General features: G+C 38.7%; 1 protein-coding gene and 1 non-coding gene across 2 annotated transcripts in view; one reads left to right on the forward strand and one right to left on the reverse strand.

Annotated features, from left to right (window-relative positions):
* LOC105082748 (S-adenosyl-L-methionine-dependent tRNA 4-demethylwyosine synthase TYW1) overlaps positions 1 to 27,908 on the reverse strand; it is a 127,714-nt gene that overhangs the window by 27,671 nt on the left and 72,135 nt on the right. The gene's annotated exons all lie outside the window — the stretch shown is intronic.
* Positions 23,967 to 24,039, forward strand: TRNAA-CGC (transfer RNA alanine (anticodon CGC)). Its single transcript has one exon. It is a non-coding gene; the product is annotated as a tRNA-Ala (tRNA).

Consider the following 27,908-nt stretch of genomic DNA (forward strand, 5'->3'; position numbering starts at 1 on the left):
GCATGTTTTCACTGCCCTTTGGTGCTCTAGTGTATGAAAAACTAGCAGTGAAAGTGGTTGCTGGCTGGCTGGTTTTCCCTGTTCGGGTCTCTTACAAAACAGCCCTGCGATGTCTGTTACTGCACTTGACTCCTGATGCACAGAAGCACAAGTTTCCTGGACGCTCCTAATAGTGGAAATGCTGGGTCACGGGATGTGAAGATATTGCCAGGCTGGTTTCCAAACTTATTTTTGCACACTCCCACCTGCAGTGGATCAGAGTTCCAGCTGTTTCTCTTCTTCACCAACACCTGCTGTTAGTCTTTTCAATTTTTGCCACTCTTGCATTGTTCTAGCTTGTATTTGCCTGATTACTAACGGAGCTGAGTATGTTTCTAGCCATTTTGACCTCTACTTTTCTGAGGTACTTGCTCAAGTGTTTTGAATATTTCTCTATTGGGATAGCTGTCTTTTTCTACTGGGTTGTTTTCTGTTGTTTTTTTCCCCCAAAATTCTTTCTTTATTCTGGCTATAAGAGCTCTATTATAATTGTATTAGAAATATTTTAATCCACTTTATGGCTTTCCTTTTTACTTTCTTTGTATCTTTTTGATCAACAGAAATAATCAATTTTAGTACATTCACCTTTTTATCTATAGTATACTAATGTTTAGACTGTTAAAAACAAAGAGAAGCAGTACGGGGTTACTGAAAAAGAAATGTCATTACAGGTTTTATTTGATTAGATTTTATTTCAAATTATCAATTTCACATTCTGAGTTTCTCTGTGTCTGCAGGGAGACTGCTCACTGGGATGGTTTTGGAGACTTTAAAGTCTGCTTAAAATTAGGTAAAGCAGTTCCTAAAAGTCTATGGGAAAAAGTTGGGTTAAATTAAAACAAAAATTGAGTGCAGATGTTGCTTCAGAGGTGCGAGCTGGAATTTCCTTTGCAAAGGACATATTAACATTTTATTTTATCCTTCTTTTAGATAAAAAAAAAAGGAAAAACTGGAGGACAAACTGGATTGTAGTCATTTATTTTGAATAAAACCTTATTTTTTAGTTTGGGGATTCAGTAGGTAACTTTAATTTGCACAGGATCTAGATTGGTTACTACTGCAGGATTTTCTGAGTGTGGTCTATTACCTAGTAGGGACAGGGGTGGTGCAACAGTATGGAATACATAACTGAGGATGAAGGCAACCAGTTCAGGCAAACAGTTTAGCTAATTGCTGTTCAAGCTACAATGTAATTTGTAAAATGCCACAGTGTGATTAATAAAAAATATCAAGTAGTTGGCATGTTATAATTTCATCTATTGTCTAATTTGAGAGTCTAGGATTCTCCCCCCCCGCCAATGGTGGGCACAAAAATAAGAATATTGAGGGGGGAGGGTACCTGAAAGTAACATCACATGGAATGTGCAGCTGGGCTGTGGGGCAAGAGACCTAGATGTTAGCCTCTAAGATTAGGTCAGATCTTTGTGACAGACTTTAAAATTGGGTTTTAACTTATGTTTATTTCTTAGAGGAAAGCAATGCATGGACTGAAAATACATGAAATGAAAATTGAGGTGAAAATTCCAAAGGTAAATGTTAAATGCTTATCAAAGGGAACTGAAGGAAAAAAGGATTAAGTGCAAAGTAGAAAAGGCCTGAGCAGTTAGGAAGGATGAGAGGAAAGAGGGGAAAGTATAAGATGAGGAAAAGAGTACAGAGTAGCAATTAAGCTACAGGCTCTGGAGTCAACTGTGAATTTAGGTCTGCTTGCTATGCCTCAAAAATAGGAAGGTAACAGTATCTGCATCTCATAGCATTTTTACAAAATTAAAAGAACTAAAGCAAATAAAGAATTCAGACCACAGCCTGGCAGATAGAAGAGTACGAATAAATTTCATCTACGACCATCACTACCACCAGCTGCAGCGCCACAGATTTATTCGTTCACACAAGCATCAACTCCACCAACCGTGACTGGTTCCCTCTGCACGCCAGACATAATGATAGGTGCTAAAGATACAGCGGTGAACAAAGCAACCAAGGTGCTGACTGTTGTGTAATGTACATTCTACTCTAGTAAATGAACAAAACCAGAGGCAGAAAAGAAATTGGCAACAATGGTAATACCAAAAGAGAAGAGGAGCCAGGAAACCAGTGAGGTAAGACTCCACCACTCCTGCCTGTCTCCTCAATCTATAAAAACCAATTGAATATTGACCAAATCATATACCTGTCAAAAAATTAAATCTAAATTCCTTATAACAAAAACAACTTAAAATTGAAACAATACCTCGCTGATGACCACTGCTTCTAAAAGCAAAGGAACATTTATTCCCTCTACTAGAAATTGAGCAATGAATCTAAGTCCTTTAGAAAATCTATCTCTTCTTAAAATGGCTTTAGTTAACTATTTTATACTGTTCATGGGAGACAAAACAAAATGTGTCAATCTGATAGGTGAAACAAGCAAAGAATGAGAAAATAAATTCAGAGACATAACTCATGATGCAGCCAGATGAAGTATTTGTTATATTCAAACAAGATAAGCAGGAAAACTTACAGAATTACCCCCAAAATAAATCAACCAAGTAACCACAACAATTTATACCTAAATAAACAATTGAATATTCAGATCAAGGAAAGAGGGCAAAGACAATGTTATAATACTCAGTGAAGAAAATCCAACAGAAAAAGAAATCATAACAGGAAACACATCAAGCCATTAACAGTGCCTACTTCTGATCAGATGTAAGAGAAAGGTTATAGGTATTTATCTGCATTTCTCTTTAGAGACCTGTAGGGCACCATGAAGTGTACCAGCATATGCCTTACGGAAGTCTCAGAAAGAGAAGAGAGAGAAAATGGGAAAAATAATATTTGAAAACAGAGTGGCCAAAAACTTCCAAAATCTGATGAAAAACATGAATTTATATATTGAAGAAGTTCAATGGACTCCAATTAGAATAAACTTAAAGAGCTGCACACTGAGACATATTATACTCAAAGTGTCAGAAGACAAAGACAAAGAGAATCTTGAAAGCATCAAGACGGACGTCATGTACAGGGATTCTCAGTGAGATGAGAGCCAACATCTCATCATCAACCATAATAGTCAGGAGACAGTGGGATGACATATTTAAATTGCTGAAAGATAAAACTATTAAGGGGTGAGGGTAATAGCTCAGTGTTAGAGCACATACTTAACATGCACAAGGTCCTGGGTTCAATACCTAGTACCTCCATTTAAAAAAAATTTTTTTAATTTAAAAAAAAAAAAACTATCAACCAAGAATTCTACATCTGGCAAAATGATACTTCAAAAGTAAAGGAGAAACTAAGTCATTTCCAGTTAAACAGAAGCTCCGGGAGTTCCTCATTAGCAGACCTGCCTTAAAGGGAATGCTAAAGGGAGTCCTTCAGGATGATGTAAATGGACACCAGACAGCAACCTGAAAACATATGAATAAAGAACTGTGATAAAGGCAACTAAACAGGTAAATATAAAAGTCAGTATTTATTCTATTTTTGGTTTGTAACTCCTCTTTTTGTTTCCTATGTGATTCAAAAGACATATACATAAAACAATAATTATAATTCTATGTTAATGGGCATGCAATGTATAAAACATAATCTGTGAAATTAATAAGAAAAGGAGGAAGATAAGAGTTGCATAAAAAATGAGTTTTTGTACATTAGTGAAGTTAATCTGGGATCAGTTCAAACTAGACTGCTACAAATTAAAGATTTTAGTTGTAATCCCCATGATAACCATTAAGAAAATAACTTAAAATCAAACACAAAAGAAGACAGTACTGGAGGAGCTGAGAAACAAAAAAGATAAAATACATATAGAAAACAACCAGAAAAATAGTAGAAGTCCCTCCCTATCAATAATCGCTTTAAATGAGAGTTGATTAAACACAGCAATTAAAAGACAAAGATGGGTAGAATGAATTTTTTTAGAAAAAGTAACCAACTCAGTGTCTACAAGAGACTCACTCTGGATCCAAAGATAGAAACAGGTTGGAAGTGAAATGATGGAAAAACTATATTCCATGCAAATAGGAACCAAAAGAAAGCTGGGTTGGTTATCTACTATCAGACAAAATAGACTTTAAGTAAAAATTGTTAAAAACACAACAAACATCCTTATATATTGTTAAATAGTTGACTCACCAACAAGAGATAACAATTATAAACATACATGCACCGAACAGTCACATATAAGGGATTCTTAATAAAATTAACATCCAATTTCTCATCAGAAGCATTGCCAACCGGAAATTCCGACATTAGCCTTTGGAGTCCAGAGTTTTTATTAACGCTGTATCACATACTGCCCACATGGCTAAACTGTGGTTTCCAGACCCTCCTGGAGGTTCAAAGTCAGTCACCAGTTCCTCCAGAGATTAGAAATAGTAATGGAATGAATAAAACTAATAATGTTCCAAACCTTCCAACCTAAATCACATTACTAGCCTGTTCAGTGACCAAAGGCCTTAGGCAAACAAGACACTCCTATCAGATAGGACATTCCAAGGATCAAGAGATCACTTCTCAGAACAGAGGGCAAGAGCCAGTTTTCTTTTCTTGGATAAAATTAATTCTTCACTACACAGTAATCAATGGGCCAGAGGAAAACCTCACAAGGGAAAAAGGAAAATACTTTGAGATACATGAAAACAAAAACACAACGTACCAAAGCTTGTGGAAAACACAGAAAGTAGTGCTCAGAGGGAAATTACAGCTGTAAACACCTACAATAAAAAAGAAGAAAGATCTCAAATCAATAACCTAACTTACACTTCAAGTATCTAAAAAGAAGAGTAAATTAAACCAAAAGCCAACAGCAAAAATAATAATAATAATAATAATAAAGATGAGAACAGAGGTAAAAGAAACAGGACAGAGAAACAATGAACAAAAGTTGGTTCTATGAAAACATCAACAAAACTGACAAATGTTTAGTCAGACTAAAGGTTAGATAGAAGAGGGGCTAATGAACAGGAGAGGCATGAGTGGTACAGGAGGGGGACCTTTTGGGTGCCCTTAATATTCTATTTCTTGAGCTGTTGCTCAACACAGAAGTATGTTCATTTTGTAATAATTCACCAACCTGTTCATTTAAGCTCTGTGCACTTTTCTGTATATATGATACTCCAATAATAAATCCTATTAATTCCAAAGAAGAGATACAGATGGCTAAAAGGCACATGAGAAGATGCTCAAAATCGCTAATTCTGAGAGAAATGCAAATCAAAATCACAATAAGATATCAACCCCACATCTGTCAGAATGACTATCATCAAAAAGTCCACAAATAACAAAGGACAGAATAGAGAGGATGTGGAAGAAAGGGTCTGGGTGGTGGGAATGTAAAGTGGTGTAGCCACTATGGAAAATAGCATGGAGTGTCCTCAAAAACTAAAAATAGAACTACCATATGATCCAGCAATTCCACTCCTGGGTATACATACAGGAAACAAAACAAAACAAAACAGTAATTTGAAAAGATGTACACATCCAGTGTTCACCAGAGTACTATTTACAATAGCCAAGACAGGGAAGCAATCCAAGTGCCAATCAACAAATGGATAAAGAGGATATGGTATACATATACAATGGAATATTACTCAGCCATAAAGAAGAGTGAAATACTGCCATTTGCAGCCATGTGGATGGACCCAGAGAACATTATGCTTAGCAAAATAAGTTAGACAAAGAAGGAGTTAGAATATAGAATCTAAAAAATATAGAATCTAAAAAATATATAAATGAATGTATATGCAAAATACAAATAGATTCACAGATACAGAAAACAAACCTGTGGTTATCAAAGAGGAGACAAATGGGAGGAGGGACAAATTATGGGTATGGAATTAACAGATATAAATTACTATGTATAAAACAGATAAGCAACAAGGATATGTTGTATAGCACAGGAAATTATAGCCATTTTTTTGAAATAACTTATAATGGAGTATAATCTACAAAAATACTGAATCACTATGCTGTACAACCGAAAATAATACTGTAAATCAACTATAATTTTTTTAAATCCTATTAAAAATAAAGAAAATATATGCAAAGTGCTGGGAGGCATTCGATTGTTAAAAGGTCCTTATATGTTATATACACAAGTATTCATGGATAAAATGATACTATTTGTTATTTGATTTCAAATATTCCAATGTTTCCCCACCCCCCCAAAAGGTGGGAAGACAGATGAAACAAGAAATGTAGAATGCTGATACTTGTCAAAGCTAAGATCATGGTTACGGAGGAATTTCCTCTATTTTTCTCTCTTCTCTTGAGTGTTTTTAAAATCCGTAATAAAAAAGTTCTTAAATATACAGTCATCAGTTAGAATTCTGTTGCTTCTAATTAGGCAGCTTTCAGTGCTACATATTCCAGATGAGGTTATTATAGCCCAGGACTACAGCTCTTAATTTCAACAATTTATCTTGACAGTTGCAATTCAAGACAAACTTGAGTTGAGGCTGTGTCAAAACAAGATAAAACGGTCTCCTAAAATATGGTACTGAGTTACCAGTAATCAAAGAAATGCAAATTGGAGCAGTAATGAGGTACTGTTTTAGCTTATCAAATTGGCAAGGATTTTTTAAAATAGCAATATTCAATGCTGCCTACAGTATAGCAAGATAGACATACTCATTCACTAATGGTTAAAGCATAATTCAGTACGAACATTTTGGAAAGTAACATGGCAACATGATTAAAGGATCTGAAAAATATTCAAATCTGTTGATTCAATAATTGCATTTCTAAAAATTTAAGTCTTTGGAAATGATAAAAAAAACTGTGGACAAATACTGATGAACAAGAATGTTCACTCCAGCTTTATTTATAATAATGAGATATTATAAACTCTCAAGATATTCAATCTCAAGAAATAGCTAGATGATTTATGACATAGCTATATAACTAGCACTAAAAATGGTTAGTTCAGAACAGCAGTCATGAATCCCAACATGGCGGAGAAACGCGCTCTTAACAGTAAGAGAGCTCAGTGCAGGCATGATTCTCAAAAGGGGGGAGAGAGGAGGTGGAAGACCTGTTTTTTCCCTTACCCTTGTTCGCATTGCGAATAATTGTTTTAGAAGAATGTTTAGCAATGAAGGATGATTTTTATGTAATAGCACGGAATTACTTAAAAGCTAAAACCGAAATTGTACATGTGCCATAGTAGTAATGACATAAATACAAATACACAGGGGAAGCAAAGAAGGCTGGGAAGGAAAGACAAGAAAACTTGTGGGATCAGAAAACATGTACAGACATGTACACATTTTTTAATAATACTGACTCTTGAGATGAGAATGGATCAGTTTAACAGTTTCTTGATATGCCTGGTCTCAACTATCCTTAGACAGATGTCTTAAACAAAATTCTCCTGCTCAAAGACCAGAAATTTGGGGAAGAAAGAAGAAAAAGGTTTGCCTGAGGTTCAGCACAGCCTCAGAAGACCACACAAATCAACTTGAATATGAGACAGAGTGTGGCCAGGGTTTGAAGAATCATATACCTCTATGCTACTTAGAACAGCAAAAAGAAAAGGGCTTGACATCCTTCTGTAACATGGTTAATACGCGGGAAGATGCTGCTTGTGTGAAAGAGGAGAAGGAGGGTGAAACCACACATTATTTTTTAAATTTATATATATATATATATATATTATATAAAATACACACACAGTCACATTATAATGTATACAGTCAGCACTCAGTATCTGCAGGGGGTTGGTTCTAGGACCCCTGCAGATATCAGAATCTTCAAATGCTCAAGTCTCATGTACAAAATGGCACAGTACTTATAATCCCTAATACACTGTAAATACTACATAAATAGTTATAAATACAATGTAAATGTTAAGCAAACAGTTGCTGTGCAAGGCAAATTTAAATTTTCCTTTTTAAAACTCTCTGGAATTTTTTTTCCAAATAATTTAGATTCGTGATTGGTTGAATCTGTGGGTGCAGAACTGGAGGATATGGAAGGCCTACTGCATGATGGACATACAGTGAAAGGGATACCATAAGTTCATCTCTTGAAAAGCCACAGGAAGAGAAAGCTGAGAAGAGCAAAACGCAAATACAAAGGAGGCTAAGAGCACTGGCAGCTTATGAGACAAAAAAACTGTAAGTAAATACTCAATAGCAGAAAAAAATATCCTGTCTAGAGGATAAAAAAAGCACCAGTATTTGCATGTCAGAAAAGCAAAGCAGCAATATGGAGTGACATTTCTCCATCCTTTGGAGGTGGGGAGAGAACAGAAGAGGTAAAGTTCTACCGGCATTTTGAACAGAACAGCTTTCGCAGTGTGAAAATGGCCTGTGCCCTTGAGGACCAGAATACGAAAGTCACAACATGGGAATGCAAGGAAAAGGGGAAAAAGGAGAACAAGAACAAGAAGATGATTACAAGGGAGATAGACTGTAAAGAGCTAAAGACAAAACCAAGATAAATAAAAGAGAAGAAACAAACAGTAAGATTTCTAGAGGAAGCAAGTGCTGACCACAAAGTCATAGGGCCATGCTCTCTCCTTTCCATGTGGGAGATCTACACTGAGAAGCCTACTGCCACCACCACGAGGTGAGTGAGAGAGCTAGCCTATCTACATAAGAATAAATAGACGTCAGAGGAACAATGTGATACAAATCAGTAAATAGAAGGTTATGTTACAGCCAACACCAGGGTGCATACACAGACGCCAGCCACCTAAGCAGCACATCCACTTGGATGTCCAAGGATATTAACAACAACAACAACAAAACTCTGGCAAAGCTCCCTCAGGCAAAAGCCTCTCCATCATCCTGCAGCAGGTGCAGACAGACAGAATCACCTGGACGCAGAGTGCAGAGATGGTGTGAGAAGGATATCTCAACATAGACAAAGCACGTCCACAAAGCCATAGAGACACGGTAAGTTTGAAAGGAATAATACAACTCTAAAATCAATAAGTCCTATAGGTCCATTTCTCCAGAAATATTATTGTAACAATTCATAAGTTCATGTCCCAAATATTAAATACTGAAGGCTCCCTTCCTGTCCAAATGCATATACTTTGTAGTCAAGGAATGTTCAGACTGTCTTTAACTCACCAATTAACCTCCCTGTGCCCAAGCCTGGCTCTGCAAAAAACCACATACACACACACACACACACACACACACACACACACACACACATACAAATAACAGAAAAACAAAACCAGACTCATTAGAAAGTGACTCAGCCCCTGAAGTCAGCCTATAGGGCTTCCTCCCTATACAGCTCGTTAGTGACAAGACGTGCCTGAGGGTACAGCACTTCGCCTCACGTCTGACTCGGAAGAAAGTGAATCGGGAATGACAGCAACATGAGCCTGGAAGAAGGGCATCTGGTACCTGCTACACGGACACAAAAATGCCAAAACTTAAGCCTTCATCCAAAATCCTTACTTATCTAATTTGCATAATTTACCAAACAATACATTAACGAACGCAGAGTCAAAGGTGTACCTGAAACCATCTCTTGAGCCATCCCCACTGTAATGACACATAGATACAAAGAAAAAATGAAAATTAAATAGATAAAGCTGGCTAAAAATTTGCAGTGAAGCAGCCTGGTGACCAGGAATTGGACCTAGTTGCCTGTTAAGAGCACACATGTGAGCAAAACCAACCACCTACTCAAGAGGAGCCTGCAAACAATTCCTGAAAATGTGTGGAAATGTAACATTTTACAAAGACAGCCAACAGAATCTACAAAATAGGAGATAAATTTTAGTCAAAGAAAATTAAAGTGATAGAACAAGCAACTTTAAACCAAAGACATGACTTCATAAAGATGGCAACTTCCCCAAATTAAACTGTAAATTCAGTGTGATTCCGATCAATATCCCAAAGTTACCTATGTGTGCGCGCGCGCACGTGTGTGTGTCTGAGTGAAAGCTGACAAAATGATTCTAAACAAACATGAAAATGTATTAAGGGGCTAAGAATAAGCAAAACAATTCTAAAGAAGAAAGAGGAGTCTTTTGCGCTGAATATCAAGTCTTATTATAATGCTACAGTAACTTAGTGTGGTAATGTGACAAGATAGAAAAATTAACCAATATAACACAGTAGAAAGTTCAGAAATAGCCATGAAAACTTGATTACAACAGGGAGCCACTACAAATCATGGGGCAGAGGATGAATTATTCAACAGCTGATGCTGCTTCAATCAATTATCCATACAGGAGAAAAGAACCCGTCTCACACCACCCTTAGAAAAGTATAGATAGATACACACACATATATATGTTCATGTGTGTATCTTTATACACATAGAAAGAGATCTTAAGTCTTTAATAAAAAGCATTGGGAAGTCAATGAAAGTCACAAACATCTCAAAAAGAAAAAAATAGTAATGAACCAAAAACAGTACAACCTTTCCGTTATAAAATAAGGACTAGAAATATAACGTACAACATGATAAATATAATTAACACTACTGTATGTTATATATGAAAGTTGTTAGGTGAGTAAATCCTAAGAGTTCTCATCACAAGGAAAAAATATATTTTCTTCTATTTCTTTAATTTTGTATCTATATGAGACAATGGATGTTCACTAAGCTTATTGTGGTGACCATTTCATGATGTTTACAAGCCGATCACCGGTTCTTTGCTTGTAAAATTCCACCACTTATAGATTTATTCCTGTATGTGTTTTCCTTAACTATAAACATTTAAATGAGAATGTACAGGGATTCTGAATCAATACTATTGGAAATGTTAGAAAAAAGAGCTATAGGTATTAGTGAGAGACAAAAAGGTTAGGAAATAAAAGATAGAGCAGAGGAGGTTTTTGGATTACAGTTAATGAGTAATAACTAAAAAGACAAACACAGGCCGTAAAAATGCACTTAAGAACCTATTAGGACACAGGAAATTCTAATTTCGCTAAATTCTGGTGACGTCTGGTATAAAGCTACCTTGGGCGGGGCACCGCAGGAAGCTAACTGTATGTGTTAAGGGGCGCTTATTAAAATATGATAAACTAAATAGGTTAAATAAAATTTATCCCCAGGCTTTTCATTTTAAGCATCAAATTCTCAGGTTTCTTGAACTACAGCGGAACCTGAAAGTCAACAATTTAGTCACGGGTCAGACAGGAAAGAAAAAACAAATGCTTTACTCACTATGCACAAACACAGAACAAAATAAATTTAAAATTATCATGTGGTTGCTGTAAGGGAGTCTGAAATGTTACTGCAAGCAAGGAACAGAGAAGGAGAAATTAATGGAATAGTATCCATCACCAATTAAAGACTCTTACAATGTTATTAATATTCTCTGTATTCAATATGATTTCCTTTGTCCTTTTATTTAATGAACATAGAAAGGCTTTCACTGATTCACTCTAATTCCCAACTTCAAACTAAATTTTCTTTTAAATGCTAAATTAGATTCTTCAAACATGACTTTTCCTACTACAGAGAATTTTTAGAAGATAATCTTTATTTTTGGTAAAGACACCACTGGGTTCAAAACGCAGCTGCACTAAATGGGAACACCTAAAAGATGGGCAGGAGGGGATTTTGTGCTCTCCTCTACTTCCCTCTTAGAGATTATGGGGAGTAAGCTCTGGAAAATAAGATGGTCTCCAGTCTTCCTCCTATCCTTGTAGAAGTTGACAATTATGTTTTATTTGGCAAACTTTCTGAGGACTTCAAGCCAGGAGGCAGCCTCTTAGAAGCTCCAAGGGACTGCTCTGAAGAGGTAAAAAAGAGGAGCCAGGATATACAGGAGTTTTTACAACAAAGACCAGGTAGTCAGAACATTAAAAGTTTACTGCTAATTTTAAAAAAATAATAGACCTCCGAAGTTAATGGATTTGGTGCTTTTCTGTGTATGGGAAGATGCAAGAGTCTGAGCTCACTGAAATCATTTCTTTGATACGCACCTTAGGCATCTAGGGCCAGTATCCTGTTCTTTCCTATCCTGAGTCCCCTCGGGTATACTCTTGGGGTACTGCAGTGGCTGAGGGCTTGGCAGCCAGTAGCCCACCAGTTTTGTTTGTCTCCATCCTGAGTTCCCTAAGGGCTCACCACCAAAGGCGGCTGTAGTGGCTTGATGGCTGCAAACATCCTTTGCTTACTGATATGGCAGGCAATTTTTCATCCATGCATGTCCTCAGCGCCTACAACCTACCACTCCCAGAAACTGGCAACCAGGAGTCCAAAAAGTAATCACTGCTTTGCCCCAGGGAAGATGAGGAAGATGCACTTGAATTGTAATGGGTTGTAAATACACAAATAATACATCCAGAGGGAACTCTAATGCGAAAAGATACCTGCACCCCAATTTTCACAGCAGCACTATATACAATAGCCAAGACATGGAAGCACCCTAAATGTCCATCGGCAGAGGACTGGATAAAGAAGCTGTGGTATATTTATACATGGAATACTACTCAGGCATAAAAAAGAATAAAATAATGCCATTTGCAGCAACATGGATTGACCTAGAAATTGTCATTCTAAGTGAAGTAAGTCAGAAAGAGAAAGAAAAATACTGTATCATATCACTCATATGTGGTATCTGAACAAAAAAAAAGGACACTATGAACTCATCTACAAAACAGAAACAGACTCACAGACTTAGTAAACAATCTCATGGTCACCAGGGAAAGGGGGTAGAAAGATATATATTTGGGAACTTGAGATTTACAAATGTTAGCCACTATATATAAAAATGGATTTACAGAAATACACAAACAGACCTACAACTGAAGGATTATCCAGTGTCTTCGGTGTCTACCAGATTATTTTCAAAGTACATAAAGTCAAAGGATGATAATTTTCCATCATGAACCAGGAAGAGGGAAAAACAGAAATGCTCTTTGTGGCAATATAAAATGGAAGCTTCCTTCAATCACTGGACCAAGTCAGGGTCTCCCGATATCTTGAGATGCATGCCGTCCATGAGCTGGGAGGAAGATGACTGACACAACCCCTTCAGGTTTTTAATACAGGCAGACAACGGTTTTTTGATTTGGGTTTATTTCGTTTGTTTTACAAACTCCAAAGCTAGAAGGTATCTCATCAGAGACTCTAAAGCTACAGGAGATAAAGCTAATAAACTCCAAGGGCTGCTCAGATTCTATTCACATGATTTTTAACACATTTAACAGCAAAACGCCTTTTTTCCCCACTGTATGGATGGGTGAAGTGAAGGCGCCAATGGCTACTATAAACGATATTTACTTCAGTCCAATATCTCAGACTATGAGGGATCTAATGGCATAATTCTTTTATTCTTATGAAGTGGCGAATGAGTTTCTGCCACATATACCAGCTTCTTCTGGGCCACGTCAAAGGAGCAAGTTATCGTCACGTTGCCTTAAGTCACTGAGAACTCATAGTTTCCACTATCTTCATTTCCCAAAGACACTAATAAGGGTCTTCAAATGTCAACTTGAGAAAGCGCTTCCTTCCTTCTGGTTTCAATAAGTGAAAGAAATTAGCTTCTGACCATTCTTTTTAACATCCCTTTTCTCCAAACTCTTTTCATAAGTCAAACACAATGATTCTCATAAAAAGGTTCAATTCTAATCTCCAAAATAGCAATACCTAAGCCAAAATTAAAAAAAAAAAAAGACTTGAGATGCATGGCCATGAATGATTCCACGTGGGAGAAATGAGAGAGGATGAAATCTTTGAGATGACAGGAAAAAGTGTCCACGGGTCTCTTAGCGACATGGGGGGCTGCTGGCTTCCCTTATATCCATTTTGTGGCAGTGGATCTTTGATAAACACGAGAAGTTTCCTTCAATACTATTTGAAATGTTCAAGTAAATATCACTAAAAACAAATTAAAAGTGATGGTCATTTCTGAAAATGTCTGTTCAAACCACCTGGGTACTCCTCTCCCACTCTATGCAAGATGAAAATCCATATCTATGCACACTAGGACAAATACACCTACCTCTCAAATAAACCCTGGCAAGTGACCTTAGTTCCAACTTGCCATCCAGGACTTGTTTTAAAAAATCTTATTAAATTACAGTGTGCTGAGTGAGTATAACACATAGATCACGATAACTCAAGAATCCTGACACTGATAAAACCATTACTCTAGAAATCAGAAATAACACATAGCCCTCTCTGAGATACACTGAAAGACCAACTATCTCTCACATCCTCCTCTCTGCCTGCATGTTCAGGTTCAGGCCCCCTCCCCTTCAAACCAAGCAACAGACAACACCCCCAAACACATCACAAAGTCTTCCTCTGTCTCCCTTCCATGATGCCATCTGTTTTCTGTCTTTACAAGCACTATGCTATGTGCCTTCCATCTCATCTCCAGCAAACCCTTGAGATTACTTGGATAATGGGCATCAGTAACCTTCCGTACATCCAACACCTGAATTTAATGCTTAGCTTGTTGATGTATATTACTAGTCACCTACCAATACCCATTCACCTCTTCTTCCTTATAAACAGAATATCTGAACTATTTGGGGACAACAGTATACTCAGCTGAAAGATAACTTTGTCCAGCCTCCCTCAGCGGGATGTGGCTAAGGGACTAAGCTCTGGCCAAGAAGATGTAAAAGGAAGAGTTATGCAAATTATCTTAAAAGGAAGAAGATGTGCCCTTCTTATACCCATCCTTGTACAGCATGCTCAAAATGAAAGCTGGAATGCTAACATGATGGCTGGAGCTCTAGCAAGCATTTTGGACCATGAAGTAAACTTCAGAATGAAAGTCATATGCTGAATGTCAAAGAGGAACCTGGGTCTCTGATGATAACATGAAACCACTGAAAAGGAAAAACTCAATCTCTCTCCTCCATTTCTCCTTTACTTTCACACTGCTACCACATTTAACAACACTTCCCACACCAGAGGTGTGGGTTTTCTACCCTTATCAATCAAGTATGTGACACCAGCTGGGTATCCTCCAATTCAACTCAGTTCTGACACTATCTACCTGGAGACAGCATCAGGTCCCAGAGGTTAAGGGTTCAGTCTCACAAGACTGCACCACCCCACTTCAGTTGCTAACTGCAAGGTCAGGTTGTTACCTGTGCTTCTGACTGATCAGCTATAAATCCGCAATTCCCACGACCTCTTCAGGTTCAGTTAATTTTCTAAAACAGTTCACAGAACTCAGGAAAACAGTTTACTTACTACATACCAGTTTACTATAAAAGGATATGATAAACAATACAGACGGACATCCAGATAGAAAAGAGGAGTAGGGCAAGGTATGTGGGAAGGGGTGAGGGGCTTCCATATTCTCTCCAGGAACCACTCTCCCAGCACTTCCGGTGTTCATCAGCCCAGAAGCTCCCTGAACCCTGGACTTTGGGGAAATTCTACGGAGGCTTCATCGTGTAACCATGATCGATCGTTAACTCCTTCCTGGAGGATATGAGATAGGGCTGAAAGTTCCAAGCTTCTAAGCATGGCTTGGTCTTTCTGGTCACGAGTCCCCACCCACAAGACCACCAAGAGTCACCTCATTAGAACAGAAGACACTGCTATCAGCCAGGAAGTTGCAAGGATTTAGGAACTCTGTCAGGAAGCAGAGTCAAAAACCAGTATTAGAATAAAAGATGCTCTTATTGCTCATATTATCACTTAGGAAAGTACAAGCATTTTAGGAGATCTGTGCCAAGAACTGGGGACAGAGACCAACGCATACATTTTCTGTTATCTCACAGCCACAATGTCAGCCCTTGGTTCACCTGTATTTGGGCTTCTGTGACATTAGAAGGAAAAGCATTTCTAACTTGATTATCTCACTCACTACTTGGGGATCTCTGCTATATGTAGTTAATCCGAATCCCAAGTGACACAATTCACCTTTGGTTCAGTTCTGGATATTGTTAAGCAGTATTCTGACTTCCACTAGGTTACAAATGCCTGTAATTGCAGTCTTGATTCCCTTTCATCTAAGGAACATTTCAAAGTCACTCTTCTGAATCGCCAAATAGTTGGGCTTTGACTGTTTAAACTTTGTTGGCCTTATGGCATTGTGTCCTGTGGCCTATAAATGGTACATCTTTATTTATCTATTTGTTTTCTGTCTCTCTTATCAGAGAACAGGCAGCTTATGTGCCTTATTCACTGTTGCCCAGTGCCTAGAAGAATCGTTACCAAATATTAAGCACTCAATAAATATTTGTTGAATGAATGAATGAATGAATGCAGTTTCTGCAATTTGATCTTTTAAAGTTTATGGCCTAGAATATTAAATTTTATGTGCACATAAGAGGGAATCATAATAAAAATACAAGAGAACATTTATAAATATTAGAGGAAGGCAACCCACCATTATCACTAAATAACAGAGCAAGAGGATGGAAAAACACTTATGTTACAATAAAGCTGATTGGTATGATTATATACAATATGATTATGACAATGTATCCAAAAATAAAATTTATGCCTAAATAAGAACTATAAAGATAATAAAAGAGAATATAAGTAGGCCTTCCCTGAATACTATAAACTTTAAAAAGGCAATTTAAAATATAGAGGGCAGCAGAAAGACATCCAGAAAAAACGACCATAGAAAACACACACCCAGTACATTTCAAGAACCATCATAATCACTAGTTAATTAAAATGATGAAACGACAGTAACACAGGCATCTCTCAGTTAAAAGGAGTAATCTGTTCCTGAAACCTAACAGTGTGCATAAAAAATGCTAAGTAAAGCATCTTTCCCATTATTTTAAATGGGAAAAGTTAAAATGTGTTACACATCAACTCAAAGCCTCCAAAGACTTTCTTAAAATGAAGCTAAAACAGAGTAAAACGCCCACAAATGTAGCAACTATTGTGTTAGTCTGTAAAATGTGTAAAACACCATTTCCTGATTTAAAAACTGAAAACAAACAAGGTGAAATTAGCAGCAACTGCTCAGAACAGGAAAGTGCCTCTCTCAGTGCCGGCCCTGTGGAGAAGCCCACCTCCCTCGGTGGACAGGATGGGGTTTTCAAATCGCCTGCACCTGACTCTGATGATCTACCAATTATATTTGGAATGCCAGTCAAGGCTTTTCTTGCAGACTGTTTTGCTTTAAATGCTATATTAAGTTTTGGAAAATAAACATAGCTGTCGCCCTAGTAAATATCAATCTAAAACACTGTCCTGAAAGACTTCCATGCTGTATGTTTGCGTATTAAAAACAAAAGGTGTTCTACTGGGAAACCAACAACCAACTGATAGGGAGATGGTCTGCAGAGTGTGCCTGTATTTGGAAAAGATGTCTCCTCCTCTATCTTACTTCAGCGGATCTGATCATATGAATCAGAGATCAGAGGGTAGGTAAAACCCTATTAACTTGTGGATAACCAGATCTTTAAAACCATTTCTCATTTTTTGAGCTGTAGTGTGTCAGTATTATTCACTATTATTCAAGCCACAATCTATTCAGGGCTGACCTTAATACACAGCGAGCTTCATATAAAAGACATTTTCTCAGATGGAATAGAAGCTTTGGCCCTGAAAATCATCCACCCAAAATGTAACTCCTCTGTGTAACTTGGTTGTTTAGGCTTTCAAGATCTAGAAATTTCTCCTGGATAAATTATCCACTGCTATCTTAATGATCAATATAAAATTATAGCAAATTTTAAAGATAAAATATAAATTGTTCCTCTCTTATATTTTGTATATTTTTAATAAAAACTGGAAAACATGTTAAAATATCACCCACGACCTCATAGTTACAAAACTATTACGAGTGTTTTTGTTCAGTATAGTTTTTAGGTCAAAAAAGTAATTAGTACACATTTTCAGCTTCAAATGACTAATCGAATGTTTTCAGAACCACAGAATTATTTTGACAGACTTTTTAAAAAAAACTCTGTTGTGTGTTAGGCACTACTGATCTATGGATAGCTAGACCTCTCTCATTTTTTGCATAGTATAGATCTGCTTTCGTTTTTTAACCACGGTTGAGAAACCTCCTTCCCAACTCTGAGCCCTGTGTCTCTCCTTACCTTGTACGTACTCCCACCCCAGCACTTGTCACCATGTGCTGGAACTGTTTATTTGTCTACAGGCAGACCTCAGATACTGTAGGCTTACTTCCAGACCACCGCAGTAAAGCGAGAATCACAGTAAAGCGAGTCACGTGAAGTTTTTGGTTTCTCAGTGCAGACAAAAGTTATGTTTACACTGTACTATAGTCGATTGAGTGTGCCATAGCATCGTGTTGAAAAAAACGTACATCCTTTAATTAAAAAATACTTTATTGCTAAAAATGCTAATCATCATCGGGGCCTTCAGCTAGCTGTAGTAGTAACATCAAAGATCACTGATCACAAATCTTCCTAACAAATACAGTAGTAATGAAAAAGTATCAAATACTGCTAGAATTCCCAAGATGTGACACAGAAACACGAAGTGAGCAACTGCTGTTGGGAAAATGGTGCTGATAGATTTGCTCAACACAGGGTGGCCACAAACCTTCAATTTGGAAAAAACACAGTATCTGCAGAAAAGTGAAGTACAGTGAAGCGGGGTCTGCCTGCATCTGTCCCCGGGAGACCGCAATTCCTCCAGGGCTCGGACCACATCCTAGCTGTAATTCTGTCTGGACAGGACCTAGCACAGGACTCAAAACATAGTTAGCTCGAAGTAAGAGCTGGCTTAAATGAATGCAGTAAGAACAAAGCCTCCACAGTGGTGAGAATCATGGGTAACCAAAAATTATTCTATTTACTTGTGTTACATTATTTAACCCCACAACACAATCTGGAGGACTAGGAACCACTTTAATCCCGCTTAACTGGTGAGGAAGCAAAGGCTTTTACAGAGTTCAGTAGTTTAGCCAACGTCACAGAGCTGGTACAGTGCTGCCACGGTGGAGCCACCTACCTCCCCTTCACTCGCTTTCTGGCACTGGAAAGACCCCCATGAGGTTCTGGCCAAATGCTTTCACTAAACACTAACTACAAAAACTACCACTGCCTGAAAGCTTCTAAAGGATGAAAGACAAACAAACAAAAAACAACTGGAGATGGAGTATGAAAGAAAAGTCAATGATTCTTAGAAACATGGTATCAAATGTGATCAAATAACACATTTAAGATGACTAATTACTAGTGTAAGTCTTGAGAAATTATGTGTTGGTTAGAATATTTAGGAAAAACAAAAATATGTAATGTTGATGAAACAAGAGCTCAAGATGAAAATGTCTGTACATGAGACAATTAACATACCCACTTCTAACCGCCGTGGCCTGACTTCCATCGCATCTCCGCTCTCTGCTAGCGGCTTTTCAGTTTCTATACCTCCTCCTCTGCCTTAACTCAAGCTTTGGTAGTGACTTAATACTAGAAAGAAGAAGAAGAACATAAAACAGTTCTTACAATTGTTTTCCCTAGAAAAAAATTACCTTCTTGGGGCCGCTTCTGATGGTTATCCTTTTAAAAAATAACACTCTGAAAAGGCACAAAGAGGGCAACAACCAAGGATCTCTCTCCACCTCCAGACGCTCAAGTCAAAAAGAATTCAAATGTCTGGATGTATCATAATTTACTTAATTGGTTCTCTACTGATATTTAGTTTGCTTCCAAACTTTTGCTATTATAAATAATATTGCAATGAATAAGCTTGTATATATTTTACTTTATGTGGATGGAACTATGTCTCAGGATAGATTACTCGATACGAATCGCTCAGTCAAAAGGCATACTCACTTTTTTTTTTAATAGACAGCATAAACAAAGATGAGACTGTACCAATTTACATTCTCACCAGAGGTGTATGAGAGTACTTGTTTCCTCACTGATTTTTTTTAATCTATATTTAAAGGCCACCTGTATTTCATTTTCCATTAAGGGTCTGTACCTTTGGCTTATTTTTCTGTTGTTTTATTGGTCTTTTCTTAATGACTGGCAGCAGCATTTTTATTAAGTTTAAAATACTTTACTACTTTTTAAATTTAGTACTAACTATATTCACTTTATTAGCTTTATTTTAAAAGTTAATTTAAAACTTTTTTTCAGAACTATACCTAGCCCAAAACACACCATTACATAACTGAGAAAAATTCAAAGAAACAAGAGGCTTGACTCTTAGTATTCTTACAAAGTCTGAAGGCAGAAAGCAAAAGATCTTTTTCCTGTCACATTAATAGATCATGAAGTAAAATGATGATTCACAAAAAATATAATCCTAAGAGGGAAAAAAACTTTCGTTATCATATGGTAACCATTACTGTTTCTAATGTTCTGGGACTTACACTTTTTATTGTAGATACTGTAAAATATATGTAGGTATACTTTATATATGTAAATAAAACAGAGATGCCATACATCTGAGCATACATCTGTATACACATTTGTGTACGTATGTGTCTATCTATACTTGCTTCAAGTATTACAAATATATGTTCCATTTAAAAATTTGAGATAAAAAAGGATCTATAAATGCATACAAAGTAAAGCAGCAGGGAAGATTACATACTGCAGATACTTGTATCAAAACTCTTTTCAGAGCCTCCCTCTTGCACTGAATTTTTCCTGCCTAGAAAGAGTTACAGAGTTTTAAAAAAAAAAAAGTCATTTCTGGTCTTGAGAATAAACATTCGAAGCAGAGAGACCAGGTAAACTCAGAATGCTTTAAAATGTACATATCCAAGATAAATATAAATGTAGGTCAGTGTTTTCACTGAGTAATTTTTATTTAAAAGAATATGTATTTTTAAAACTCAGGACATATAAAGTCATGGTATATAGATTATAAATAGAGTATAAATTTTCATTAAACCATTTTGGAGAGTTATAAATAAGTTATCATTTATTACCTTACCCTGTTCTACAGGCTGTTCCAGGAAGCACTTTCCGTAAGTCATTTAATCCTCAAATGCTATGAGGTGAGTGCTCTTCATCCCCATTTTACAGATGAAGGAACTGAAGCACAGGGATGCTGCCCGAGATCACAAAGCTCCACAAGGTGGACCCAGTATTCAAACACAGGCAGCGTGGCCCTGGAGCCAGGCTCTTCAGTCAGAATGCTGTCACAAGAGTGCGGTAGGCCATGTGTTTATCTTCCCTACTGTCTTAGTAGTATTATCGATGCTGAGAATCAGGATCAGACCCTGAACAGGGTTCACCATAGCAAGAACAGCCAACTGTCCAACGAATAACCTCTTCCACCTTTTACCACCGTGAACATGTGCTACAGCACTGGCCCACTGGAGAGTACCCCCAAACAGAGCCAGCTGCGTGTAGATCACACCTGCCAGGGTATCTGACTGAGCTGGTCAGAGTAGTACCCTGTCATTGAGTCACCATTTCTATACTCTCATGGCTTTTGATTCTGGCTAAGGACAACCACAAGCACTGACCCTATCCTTCCCCAACTTCCTTGATCACTTTAAAATGAGACTCGATAGCTGGAGACCAGACAAAGCCCTTGCTTTAGAAGGTCTACCAATGTGCGGATGGATGTAGGATGATCTGCCAGCAGTACCTAGAGATTCTCCAAAATCACTGGACATCCTTGACTGCCCAGAAGGTTCCATCCCCTGTTGGGCACCACACGGATGTCTTGGCTAAATACTGTACATTTCCGAGGGTCCGTATGAAGAGTGAGCCACAGCTGGTTGAGGGGAGCCCAAACCAGGAGGCCTGCAGAATCCAGGACACACAAACACAGAAGGGTATTGAAGGGAATGACCATGCTCTGGCCTAGAAGATGACACGGGATTTTATTTGCCACTCTCTCAGGTTTAGAAGGCTACACATGCTCTAGAAACCAAGCCTCACGAAAGCCAACGCTCCAGAGAACAGGGTGCCAGTGCAGAGGCCGGCCCGGAACACCCTACTCTTCTCTGTGACAGGCAGCGCTGGCAGAGCAAGCCCTCAGCCAGGGAGGCCGCTGCCCAGCGCCCTTCTGAGAAAGCCACTTCAGCCACTCAGTAAGAGCACAAGGCCTGTTCCAGATCAGCAGCTGTCTCCCGGGTCTCTTGGTCTAAGTGTGATTCTCAATACTCTGCGATCAAGAGGAAGAGGTGCCTGGGGTGAGAGTGTGGACCTCTCTCTGCTGCTAAGACAAGGTCCTTTCCAGCAGCGGCTGTGATGCCTCTTTAGAGGAGCACTTACTCGGCACCACAGTACGCGGGGGATAAAAGGCCCTTCTGACTGCATGCTGGTGCGGGGCGAGCTTTGAGGATTCCTCCCATAGGGCCGCCTCAAGGATTTTCTTTTAAGGTCTCCATTCAGACCTCCAGACATACAAATCTATCCAGTGGGGAAGGTGATGTTCAGCCATGTAGATAGATTAAGTCACCCAGCAAATCCTCCCAGAGGCCTTACTTAAACCGGCAACACAGCGCTGACTCCCTCCCACTCCTACTCAGTTTGAACCCCTTTTTTATGGGTTTGGGAGCATTTCACCCAGTGGGAACAGCAAAGAGCTCTTCACCATCTCCTGTTAGGTAAGACCATCAAACATAGTCTTTGAAAAGGTCAGTTAGGAATGTTCTATAATTCTCCCCTTAGAAAAGAATGAAGAAAAAGTCTGCGTCTTAGAAGACGGTAACCACAAATAAGGAGTGAAGGGCAAGAGAGCAGGAAGGCGGAGGCCTTGCCTAGGAGAACCGTCGGTTCTAGCACGTTTCTTTCTAGAAAGTGGTGGAGGAAGGATTTCGCTTGAACCAACCAACTCTCAACCAAAAGATCTTTAGGAAAATAAAACGGGAAAACTTGAAATTTTTTCCAATCACTAAGATAAACTCGTTTCAGCAATCAATCATTTTAAGTTTTGCATGCTGACCTCACTTTATTATATTGCTATATTGTATATCAACCTACATTTCATCAAATTATAAAGACCACTGTCACAGTCTTCACAGTTCATCAGGTAGCACTTTAAATTACACATTATTATAATGATTAAATCCAAAACCATTTTCTTCCCATGTGAAACAAAAGACAGTTTATAATTTAAGAGATTATGTCCATCGGATGAAAGAATAGGAAAATATACATAAATATTTTTATAGGCCAGAAGGAGTCGGTGAGGACTTCTGAAGCGTGTCACTAGAGGCAGAATTCACACAGACAAAGACGACTAGATCTTGAAGGAAAAACCTGGAAGAACTTAGACTACCAGATTTCAAAATTTAAAATTACCCCCAACCCTGCTACCTTCTACCGCATATAAAAATTAATGTGAGAGTGACATCACCAAGATGGGGGCACAGGTGCTTCCTGACTTCACCCCCTCTCACAAGAAGAACAATCAAGCACTATTCTCAGTGAGAATTCTCAAACACGGGGCTGAGGCTGAAGGCCCTCCCGCACCACCGGGGCCCGGACAGACTGCACTGGGAGGGAAGAGGAGGGGCTGCCTGTAAGACCACACCGCCCCTTCCCCAGGCCAGGGTGGCACCACACAGAGGGGTCTCCCCTGGGTTTCCAGCTCCTCCAGTGGACCCAGGGAGGAAGGCTCTGTTTTTCTTCCGAGTCTTCCATGGTAGGAACATTAAATAATTTGTTGTATAGTCATATACTATACAGCAGGAAAAATGAATGCACTGTTACATATAACACCACGGAGAAATCTCAAACATGATACTGAGCAAAAAAAAAAAAAAAAAAAGTCAAAACAAAAATAAATATGAAAGTTCTAGAATAGACAAAATTAATCTATGGTGACAGAAGTTGACACAGTTGTTCATGATCTATTTTTTTAAGTACAGTCGTAAAAATACATACAATCCCATTTTACAACCAATTATCTACTAGACATCACCCGATGCCTTGACATGAATCCAAGAGGCAACACATTCGTGTTTCCCTGACAAGCTCAGGCAGAAGCCACATCTGGAGAAAACCTGTCTACTAGGAAACTTCCTGGGACGGCGGGGAGCCAACCAGTTTGCAGACACTGGCTCTGGAAAACACTGCTGGAGAGACCAAGCACAGTGGTCTTGGTCTGAATTCAGAAGTGACTAAAGCCAGAGAGGAGGGTATAGCTCAGTGGTGGAGTTCATGCCTCGCATGCACGAGGTCCTGGGTTCAATCCCCAGTCCCTCCATTAAAATAACTAAATAAAAACCTAATTACCTCCCCCACCAAAAAGAATAAAAAATAAATAAAAAATGTTTTTAAAAAGTGGCTAAAGCCAAAATATCCTCTTAGCCAAGCAGAGGAGGGGGAAAGGGCAGTAAATCCAGGCTGGATGGAATCGACACCCAGGGAGATCCAAGCCTACGGAGGGGCTCACACAGGTTAGATGAAGGTGAAGGGCAGGATAAAGCTTAAGATAACAATCAGAAACAGATACCCAGGCTACGGCCAGATGGGCCAGGGCTTGAGAGCAGACTCTGGCATCAGTGATGCGAGGCGGAAATAAACAGAACAGGTCAATCAGCAGGGGCATTAGTAAGAATGACGGAGGGGAGATTAGCTCACCCGAAAAGGGAGGGAGGGAAGAAGATGATGCTATTTCACTGACTCTAAGATGCTCTAGATTGTAAGACACACAATTATTTTATGCACCGTTATTTTATGTCTCTCCTTTATGAAAGTAATAATGCTACCAATTAAATATGACATGCCACCGCTGGCTGCATCTGACTTTAGAAATGTTAAAAAGTAAAAGATGCATGTTGCAACAAAGCCCCCTCTCGTGCGGGCTCAGGACAGGAAGCTGATTTACAGCCAGGCCCCCGCGGTGTGAAGAAGCCCATCGGAACACACTCTGGCCAGACCGCGACCCAGGCCGACGAGCAGGCAGAGAAAACCCCAGTCTTTCCTCCCATGTGTCTGCTTTACCAGCCACATACAACGCTCACTTCTGACGCTTCTGGTCACCAGATGTATGCAGGATTTTCCCCCAGCAAGCAATTCTCTGCAATATCAGCTGAATTGAACTCAATTCTGACACCACACACTACTTGAGATGCCAATCCCAAGGCCAGGCTGTCACCTGTGCTTCTGACTGATGGGCTCCAAATCAAAGGTTCCCATAACTCCTTCCTCAGGTTCAATTAATTTGCTGGAGCAGCTCACAAATCTCAGGAAAGCACTTAACGTTTACCAGTTTATTAAGGCACACGGGTGAACAACCAGATGAGCAAATACGTAAGGCGAGGATCTTGGGAGGGCTCCAAGCACAGGAGCCTTTGTCCCCATGGAGCTGGGGCGCATCACCCTCCTGAAATGTAGATGTGTTCACCAACTTGGAAGCTCCCCAAACCCCTAGAGGGATTTTTATAGAGGCTTCCTCTGACAGGCAAGATCAATTATCACCTCCATTTCCAGCCCCCTCCTCTCTCTAGACAGGTGTGTGTGAGGGGCTGAAAATTCCAATCTTCTAGGTACGGCTTAGTTTCTCTGGTGACCAGCCCCCATGCAGCAGTCATCCAGGAGCCCACTCAGAGTTGCCTTATAGAATGAAAGATGCTCCTAATCCTCTGATCAGTAAGGAAATCACAAGGGTTTTAGGAGCTCTGGGCCAGGAACTGGGGGCAGAGGCCAATATTTATATATATTTTCTATTGTCTCACACTGTTACTGATGAAAAACCAGGCTGTCTTTAATCTGAAGATCATAGAGCAATTTTAATAACATGAGAAAATGTTTATGACCCGGTGTTAACAACAACAAAAAGCAACATATAAAATTGAATTCTATATGCAAAATAAAACACACCCCCCTTCCCCAAAGGATGAAATAGAAGTACTACTTGAAAATGTCAGAAGTAGAAGTTTCAAGGTCCTGGAATTAACTTCTTTCCTTGCTCCATTAAATTTCTCTTTACTTTCCCCAAATTTCTATAATTGACATGTAGTATATTTATAATCAGAGATATAACGTCAAATGTTAAATATTTGTTTTTTAAAATCTGCTGGTTGTGGGCCACAGGGATACATTGGTTTATTTAAATATTAGATACAGATCTACCTCATTAATGTACAATGACCTTTCTTAACAGTGGAACAAAGTTACTCCAATAACATCAGGTCAGCACCTGCTCCCGTCCAAAGAAAGAGGACTCATGGTCACCTTTAATATCCAAGAATGTGTAATGCGGGGGTTATTCTTGTCTTTCAAACGTGAGGTTTCAAGAATATCAGTATTACCACTCAAACATGGAAAAGGATTCATTACTTCAATTTCCTACTGGATCTTCAACCTGGCACAATAACGTACCAACACATCTGGTCACACTGCTGATAAAAGTCTCCTGTTAAAGGTAGGCAGTGCCATCTTGTACAAGATGGATTTCTCTCTCTCTCTCTCTTTTTTTTTTTTAAAAAAGGACTATTTGACAAGCAGCTGTCAATTACAGCAACTGAAGTTAACACCTTTCATGCTGTGTTATCTGGATAGAAATGCCTTTTAGTCCCACATACTCAAGTACCAATATATTTCTCCCCTCATATTTGAAAAGGAACACTTTGGCAAAGGACAAAAATCTTCAAACGTAAATATTATACTTGCCAAGAGTTTAAAAAAAAAAAACCAGAAAATGCTACTTTCTTCTCCTCTGGGTGGCACTAGCTCATAAACAGGCTGAAAAGTTTGTGAAAAATCAAATTTCTTTGGTTCATAAAGTTTAAGCAATTCTTTCTCTTCAAATATCTTTCCTTGCTCAGTTATACTAAAAGCTGAAACAAGTAACAGAAGATAACAGTATGGATGTTCTAATTAAAAAATCTCAAATAGCACTTCTAATTTCAACATTCGTATTTAAAAACTCAAGTGACACGATTATAGCAATCACATATCTGGCCCTAGCTACGAAGTACATTTGCAGCATAAGTGCTTTATTTTCTAGCATTAAACAGCCCTTTCTTGATAGCATTTCCTGTGCCAGTAATGCCAGATATTCACAAGGAAATAGCATAGCTTGAGGTAATTTGCAGAAAACTTTTAATTTTGACAGCAGTTTCCTGCCACAGATCTTTCTTAAATGACAACATAAACAATACAAGAGTGAGAAACATAAGCTAATGGCTACAAAATGCTTACAAAGCAACTGCCCTCATCTGCGGGCAGAAAGTTCAAATAGCCCAAGGAAATGTTTCCAGCTAGAGTTCTGTGGACACAATAATGCAGCTGCATGCAGGGAGCTCACTGGTTAGAAAACACTGCAGAACTTTAAGTTACTGCATTACTATCAATGGGTCAACCCAGAATACTCACAATTGAATTGGACATCCACAGGCTTATACCTTCAAGATAAGAATCCATTTTGTGGGAAATTTTGGCCAAAAGGGAAAAAAGAAGCTATTAAGCCACTCTGCTAATGCTGACTTCTCACCTTCCACACTCTGACTCAGAAGATGGCCTAGATAACAATCTCGTGTGTGTGAGATACCGCCGGCTTCTGCTGTTTACTTCCACCTAAAGCCACTTGGATTTTTATGCTGTGCATCTCCTGTCTCAGCAGCAGGTGAAGATGACACAGCTGAAGGTGAAGCCTAGAGACAAAGGGGATTTAGGACCCAAGAAGCATCTGACTTGCTAGCTTCATAACAATCCAAGACAGATCAGAAACCAATGCCTACAATGCATGTCTTCAGTGAAGTCAATGTTAACCACCAAAAAAGGCAATGATTTAGCTTCTCAAGCATAAAGTCGGGGTAGCGCTGGGGGAGGTATGTAATCAGCTGAGAAGTCAAGAAAACATACACAGTACATCTTACCGCTACAGAGCTCTGGTGAAGTCTTTACTCATTCATTCTCTTAATCAAATACCATAAAAATGTGCTGTGTTAGACAGAATTCAGACATGAGTAAGGAATCCAGTTGGGGAGAGAGAAGCTAGGATAAAACAGAGGAAATAAAGTGTATTTACAGACACAAAACCTGGGAAGGGAGAAAGGGGCAGTGATTTGGAACTGGAAAAGGCTTCACAGTAGAGGTAATGATGAAGCTGAGACTGGAAGTTTGCAT

The sequence above is a fragment of the Camelus bactrianus genome, chromosome 18 (assembly GCF_048773025.1).
Source record: "Camelus bactrianus isolate YW-2024 breed Bactrian camel chromosome 18, ASM4877302v1, whole genome shotgun sequence".
Classification (NCBI taxonomy): domain Eukaryota; kingdom Metazoa; phylum Chordata; class Mammalia; order Artiodactyla; family Camelidae; genus Camelus; species Camelus bactrianus.